Source organism: Humulus lupulus, chromosome 1, assembly GCF_963169125.1.
Source record: "Humulus lupulus chromosome 1, drHumLupu1.1, whole genome shotgun sequence".
In the NCBI taxonomy this organism is placed as follows: Eukaryota; Viridiplantae; Streptophyta; class Magnoliopsida; order Rosales; family Cannabaceae; genus Humulus; species Humulus lupulus.
Window position 1 is genome coordinate 138,803,599 of NC_084793.1, and position 8,067 is coordinate 138,811,665.

Consider the following 8,067-nt stretch of genomic DNA (forward strand, 5'->3'; position numbering starts at 1 on the left):
GAAGATGGGTCGACTCATCTATGAATTTTCCAATTCCGTCCTTCACCCGAAGGAGCCTGATCGTGGTGGGACTCCCGAGGAGATTTATTTTTAGTCTCGCGTGCAATTTTTTTGCTTGTTTTTACTGCTTTCCTTTCCCTATGAGGACTTAACTAATTTGTTTTCTTTGTTCATAAAGCATGGGCCTGTCCGGATTGGTCAGGTTGAAGCGTCAGAGGGTGTTGGGACCCTCTCAGATAGATCTCCCAGTGGCGTCAACCATGGCCTCCACGCCCTCTCCTGCTGCGCCTCCAGCCTTGGTGGCCCCAACAGCTCCTACAGCTGCTCCACTGGTCCTCACATCGAGGATGGTGGCTCCGAGTGAGGTCATTGACCTCGAGGTTTCCCCCCTCAAGATGGGGGATCCTTTAGGAAGGGTAAGGAAATCCCTTGAAAGGTGCCCGACTCTCCTACGGTCAGAGTACCTCGATTGATAGTCTTCCTGGTGCACTATGACGGGGAAGACTTCGAGAAGCACAAATGGGTTGTTGAATAATACAACGCCCGTATTGATGACTTCAAAATTTTTGCTGAGTTCCTGCGCAAGGACAGGCCGTAGGATCTTGTTGCTCCTCTTAGCCACGAGGAGTTGAAGCCTCTCCTCGTGGGGAGAGTAGGAGGGAAGACTGCTCCACTTGCTGTGGAGCTCCTCCAAGGGATAGCGGGGTCCCTATGCGAGATGCCTTCTCGCAGCTTTTCTCGTTGTGGTAGCGACAACAAGGTTTCACTGATAGCTGCCAGCCGCCACTCCTTTGTAAGGGTAAGTCTTCGAGTGTTTATCTCCGTCCATTATTTATTTCATTAGCTTTTTTTTTACTGATTTGATACTCTAATTTGGCACAGACTACAACTTTCAACCAACGACTTGGGGACATCGTACTGATGCGGTCCTTTGAGCTGAAGGAGGCTTGGGAAGAGCTAGCGCAAGCTTGGGAAGAGATAGCGCGGTTCCAAGAAACCGCGGTCCCACTGGAGGAGCACTCGCGACTCCAGAAGGAGGTGGAGGACATGAGGGCCCGTGTCCACGAGATGGAGACTATGCTGGCCACTGAGTGGTCAAAGCTGTCCACTTTGGAGGATAGTTCCTCTAAGTTATTTTAGGACACCATGGGTTGCACCCGTCCGTTGGAGGAGGACCTGGATAAGGCTCGTGAAGAGTTACGGTTGAGCCGGGCGGAGTCTTTGGCCCACGTTGAGGAGCTGACCAAGGCTAGTGAGGACGCTGCATGGGGGGCTACTTGTGCTGAAGTTGCCGCCAAGGAGGTTGAAGACCTCCGTCTCCGTGCTGATGAACTAGTAAAGGACCTTGACGTTATAGCCGATGATACACTCTTTGTTCTGTGGTAGAGCAACAAAGATATGGATCTCTCATTCACCGAGGAGCCCAACATGAGGACAATGCTCGAGGCGTGCCTCGAGGTGGAGGAAGCCAAGGCGGCCAAGGAGAGGGAAGTTGCGGCGGCGGGTCACATCCACGAGGTCGATCCTGTGATCGAGCTGGCGGTAGAGGTTCCTCCAGGCCAAGGGCCCCAATAATTTTGTCCTTTATGTAAACCTTTTTAGCTAAGTAGGTCTACGTGCCATAGTTTATTGGGGTATAGACAATTAACGCTCGAGCCCCCGAACACTATTGTAAATATTTTTTCATTTAAACATATGTAGTTTGCACTACTTTATTGCCATAATTGCACTATTATTACCGAATTAACACTTAGTAAATAAGCAACTTGGACTTTGCTAATTAAACTCAACGTAACGTAGCTCACGAGAGTCCTAAGTCGTTGACTTAGGTCTTGCGCTTGAGTCTTGAAGACTCAAGTCTTTATCGACTCCTCTTAGTACTTAGATAATTTTTAGGAATTTAGTGTTGCTCTGTAGGTTCGTGGTCCTCGAGAGTAACTTTAACGCGAGGTCAAGTGACACACTTGATGCCACCCTACGTCCCCGAGTTCCAACGACTCAGGATGGGGCCAGCCTGCTGTACTTAGAGCTTGAGGATCTTCCTACAAGTGTCTAGACACATGTACATTTAGTGTCTCTCCTTAGGCTCGTGGTCCTAAGAGTAACTTTGATACGATTACAAGTGAGAGCACTTGGCTATCCTTCGCCTTCGAATTTCAATGACTCAGGATTTTAGGAGGATTGTTGCACTGTAGGGTTTTCCATAGTGCCCAACGCTTAGGACATTTAGTGTTGCCTTTCAGGCTCGGTGTCCTTGAAAGTAATTTTAATTTCGTTTTGTGTCCTCGAGTCCCAATGACTCGGGCCCCTAGGAGGTTATTCGCACTAAGCTACCTGCACCCCGGGTATGTGGTCACCGGTGGGTCAGCTCGAGCCTTTCGATTTGCCCCTAAGTGATTTTTTGCAATACTCGAGTTTTAACACTCGAGGTTTAGCTCCGAGTTCCAATTACTCGGGCTTCTGTTCACATCTCGAGATCATAGGACTAGGTCACTACTCCCTGGGCACGGTGTCCTCGGGAGGCAACCTCAGTCCGTACTCGCTCTACTTGGGTTTTAAAGTCTTAGGCGACGTAGGCTCGTGCCCTAGTACAGATGACTTGGGCTTCCCTTCACATCTCAAGGATTGGGATTTTGTTATTACTCCTCAGACGCGTGCTGTCCTCAGGAGAATATGCTAAATCCAATCTCGTGTTACTTGGATCTATTCGGCATTGGGTTTTTCCCAGGCCACTCAGCTATGGGGTATCATGACATTAAGGATGCTTCACTCGTCGACTAGCTTAGCTTCCCAGGTCATCGACTTCCTGATGCTATTTTTGCTTGCGGCTTACTGGGGACTTGGTCAGTGCTCCTCGAACCCAGTGTCCACGAGAGGTAACCCAAGTCCATGCCTCAAGACCGAGTACAAAGGACTCAGTCTTCCATTTGCATCTTGAGATCAAAGGACTTGGTCAGTGCTCCTTGGAGGCAACGTCCGCAGGAGGTGACCTAAGTTCGATCTCGTGCTACTAGGGTTCTTAATCTTCAGTATCTAGACGCTAAGCCTACGCTCTGAACAAGCTTAGTTTATTAGGTCATGGACTCAAGACTTTTTAGTTTCCTAGGTTTTTATATTCTTGGGGTATTGACACTAGGCTCTCCGCTTTTGCCAATCTTAGTTTGCTAGGTCATTCTCCGCGAGGCGTGGTACTCTGCGAGGCTGCCCCAACTCCATGCCCCCCAAGTGATCAAAGACTAGTCTGTGTTCACTTGTCCAGGTCAGCGAGCGGGTGCTCTACGAGTAGTACATACAGAATAAAGGAAACTAACAAATATAAGTAGTATCTCTCAAATTTTTTTACCGTGTTTTGCCTACAAATTAATGTCATTCATGTATTATTAATACAAATTCCCCCTTATTGGGGTATTAATGCTGAATTAATAAACAAAGGGCTGCACTAAATAGAGACTACAACCCAGGTGGATTGCACGGGGCCCATCACAGAAAATTGTTTACTAGCTTTATGGGGAACATGCCTGTGATAATATCAAGGTGTGCCTGCACATTTCTCTATGTCAGGCGGTGTAGTGGGAAATGCTACTTATCGAGTGACGACTCGACACCACTACTCATGACTCTTCAAAAAGGTTGTCAGACGATCTCCGTGGCTCATATATGTAGTGACTGACACCTGGCAGCTCTTCTAGGTCTCAAGGAAAAAATCCTAGACCTGGAGGATAGCTGACTGAAGAAGGATTGAGGACCCTAAAATAGTCCTCGGGGCGTGGCCTCAGTTGGAGACATCCATACCTTGAGGATAGACCTCAGGGGGTGGCCTCCCTTGGAGACATCAGCGTCTGGTCGGTTCGGGTTACCGGGAGGAGTTTACACTCTGAGAACATCATGCCTTGTCTTGTCGTTAATTACTCCTAATCGCCATGTGTTTGGTAGTAAAAACACAGGCAACCGTAAATATTACCTGAAGAAAGAATGTGCAGCCAGGTAGGTATTTTGAGGTGCCTTTCTTCAGCCTTTTGATCAAACCTTTCCCGTAATTCTTCATGAAATTGAACACAAAGGTGGCTCAATTTAGATCCTTTATCTTGTCAACATCTTATAATATGGTCAGAAATTCTCTGTTCACAAAGTACCCTGATGAAAGGCACAAGAAAAAACCTAGAGCAAGCATCATAAAACAGATCACAAAAACATTGTCTGTATCTTTTGTTGAACTCAGTTTCTTTATCAATGTGGATACTTTTATCATATGCCCATTCCTTGCCACGAATTCTGCCATTTAAAAAAAAATCTTCACTAAGTATTAATGGATCGATCGGTGTACCACCATCTTTGAAACCAAGTATTTCCTGAAGGGATTGAACTATGACAGGGTTAGTCACCCCATCAATGGTGAGATTCATAGTGTCGGGGTCTAACCGCTAAAACAGGTACCAGAGCAAATGGCCCCTGACTGTAGGCACCTGCTTGAAGAGGAGACAACCAAAGCCTATATCATTAATGGATTTCTTTTGTAGATCATCCATTTGTTTGACAACAAATACGATCTTTTCACCGGAGCATCGACATTGAACTGTACCATGTTTTTTCACATCGGCCTTTGGCTCGTCTTCTTCCTCAGCCTCCTTTTCTTGAGTTTGTGCCTTTGTTTTTTGAGGTTGTTTTCGCCGCTTGCTCCCTTCTGCTATCATAGTTTTCGCCCTACTCATAAGATGAGAAATAAGAAAATCTAAAGTATGCTTGTCCAACCCTTCCTAATCCTGGGACAAAATATATTAAAAAAACAGTGAACACCACCAAGTTCGCATACAGCTAGATAAAAAAAATCAAAATTGAAATGTATCCAACTTACTTCAATTTTCGCCTTTCCTTTTTTGCTGTTTTTTGCACGCTTGCTGGGAATGCCGTCATTTTGGTCATTTGATGATGGCTTTCTCTTCATTCTGCCAATTTAGGGCATATTAAATAAAAACGGTCAATAACTCATAATTATCATCATATTGCTTCAGTACATTTATAAATTACATAGCTTTATGAAGATTGCTTCAGGGTGCATACAAAACTCTTCTATCTGTTTTCTAACACACCCACGTCATATTAATATTACTTAGGATGGCAAAAAAAAAAAAAAATGATAAACATTGAATAAATATGAATGAACTACATACAAACATAGTCATTTTGCTAGAAAAATATGAATGCACTATCAGGGTGGTTATATAAATATCAATTACTCATTATTCTAACATATTGCTTTGATATGCATCTAAATCACTATATACGAGGTTAGATGAATCCATTGTTATACACATAGTATTATGAAGATTAATTACTCATAATTCTCCCAAATTTCTTCAGGGTGCATACAAAACCTTCATCAATTAATAAATTAAAGCCAAAGTCAGTGGCTTATTACGAAAACAGAACATTATCTTCCCCAAATTCAATTTTTTTAACATAACATCACCCAAACTACACTACTACAGCAGCAATTGATTTTATAATTATGTTATCAAAATAAAAAATGAAATTCCATTGAAACCCTTAACATCGTCAACTACAATGGGAAAGAAATGTATCAAAAAAACCCTAACATTACCCCACAGGGAAGAACGAGATGAACCAAACCAGAGAAGAAAGATGACCCATGCCAAAGAGGAGACTAACCTGCTTAATGGGAAAGAATGAGAAGCATTGTAGAAATCTTTTCAAAGCTTGATCATGACCAAGAGTTGTTATGCGACAGAGAAATGAGATGAGAGCAAAGTTGGGGTTTTTTTCTATTAAAACTAGAAGAAGATGCTTGAGAGTAGGAAAATGGAAGAGAGTAAGTGAAAATTGTTCTCTGATCTTGTATTTAATAATAATATCTCTCTAATCACTTTGATCATAACTGACACAACATCTTTTCAAATTTTCCATGTTGCCGAAAAGTTACAACCCCTAACCGTTTGCACTTCAAAATACCCTTACCTTTTAAAATAAATATAACAAAAAATAACATTAAACAATTAGCTTAAATAACAACCATTACATTAAATTGATTAGAAATGGATGGCCCAAATTAATTCCAGCACTGGTTCCGCAAAAGTAAGGAGACTGAGGTTAACGGAGTGCTATATCTATATATCAATATCTATATATTTATATAAATGAGAGTTCTGAGAAGGTGAGTGTCACCTTATTCTTCTAAACTTTATTTTTTTCTATTTTATGATTTTTTCTAATTTTTATTTAATAGTTATTAAAAGAAATAATTACTTAATAATAAAAAAAATTCCTATAGTCCCACATGGTATTATACATTTAGTCTATATATAAACTACCCTTGAATGACTTTGATTTATCCCAACATTAATATTTTTTTTTCTTATATGGGTGATTAATTTCACTTAATCTTGCCTAAATACCAAATAGTTATAGATTTTTTTTTGAGTTTATCGAATTTGATATATTATTTCTATTATACATATTTAATTTTTGTAGTATATATTTTTATATCATTTAAATTTGTAAATTTTATATTATATATTGAAGAAAAAAATGACATTATTTATCTATATTTCCATATATCTATATATAAATATATTTAATTAAGAGAAAATATCTATAAAGAAGTAATGGTACTATTATAAAATATCTATAAAAAATAATATTATTATTCTTCACCTTATTCTTCTAATCTTGTATTTTCTCTATTTTGTGGTTTTTTCTAATTTTTATTTAACATTTATTAAAAGAATTAACTAATTAACAATTAAAAAATCTCTATAGTTCCACATGGTTTACAAACCATTGTGGTATTATATATTTAGTCTATAAATAAAGTATCCTTGAATCACTTTAATTTTTCCAAACATTATTTTTTTCTTATATGGGTGATTGGTTTAACAAAATCTTGTTGAAATACCAAATAGTTATATTTTTTTGAGTTTATCAAAATTTTATACATTATTTATATTTTACGTATTTAATTTTTGTAGTATGTATTTGTTGACGCGATTTTTTGCCAACAGTGAATGAAGAAAATAACAAAGGTTGATTAGTGCTTGACAATAAACTGAAAACAAGAAATGAACTCTCAAGAATACATATCTTTGTACGTGGTTCAGTGGTTAAAATCCACCTAGTCCACAAGTCTATATTATTACTTTTTTTCTCTCTCTATTTTGGCAGAGTTTCAGTATTACAGAATAATCCTCCCCCTTCCTATCCAATATTCTCAGCATTTATAGAGAGATTCATTGGACAGGTTTGGGTAACCACGTGAGTCAATCACAGATTTACATATTTATTACATTTAATATGAAATATTCCCATTTATACTAGGATATGATCTGATCACGAAATAAATGGTCTCCTAATATTTGAGACATTAAATATTACAGGTTGGCCATAATTGATCGTATAAAATACTCGGGTCTTTGGGGATCCACGGATTCGCCCTATGCTCGAGTTACCACAAACTGGATATGCCTCCGAGTTCGTACTATGGAGGCCGTGCCGTATGAATATCATAAGCTCGAGCTTCACAACTTATGCATCCCTAGCTTGTCTAACCATTGTGAAAACCGTGCTGTCCATGTGGATAATAAATGGATTTCTTGGCTATTTCTTCCATATATTTATTTGCCAGCTGTACACGAGCTGAGTGAAAGACTCGTGCTGAAATTAGGGTACACATTTGCCCCCCAAGTCCCTGCTCATGGTTCATGATATTACCTTCTGACCTACATAGTAGGGACTTTTAGACTTCTGCTGCAATAAACCATGCCTGCCTACTACTCGAGTACTGGACACGAGGGGCACTACAATTGGCGTCTGTTCGGGTTTCGCGGACTGCAATAATTGTCTTGTCATCTTTTTGCTGCCGTTTTGTCTTTTGAAACATAGCCCTTGGATTTTGTACTGACCAAATCGGATGGCTCAAATTGATCTATGCCGTTTACGTATAAATAGGGTAGGTAATTTCCACGGTTCACCACCTTTTATGCGAAAATTTTCTACATCTTCTCTCTTCTGCATTATCAAACCCTTCTTCTTTCTTAGAAAAACCCAAAAACCATA

At 40.2% G+C, this 8,067-nt stretch overlaps 1 long non-coding RNA gene across 1 annotated transcript; it reads right to left on the minus strand.

Annotated features, from left to right (window-relative positions):
• Positions 1-4,062: 4,062 nt before the first annotated feature.
• Positions 4,063-5,981, minus strand: LOC133798308 (uncharacterized). The gene is made up of 3 exons (XR_009875824.1): positions 5,668-5,981; positions 4,853-4,943; positions 4,063-4,760 (listed from the first exon to the last, which is right to left on the minus strand). It is a non-coding gene; the product is annotated as an uncharacterized LOC133798308 (long non-coding RNA).
• Between the last annotated feature and the right edge of the window lie 2,086 nt (positions 5,982-8,067).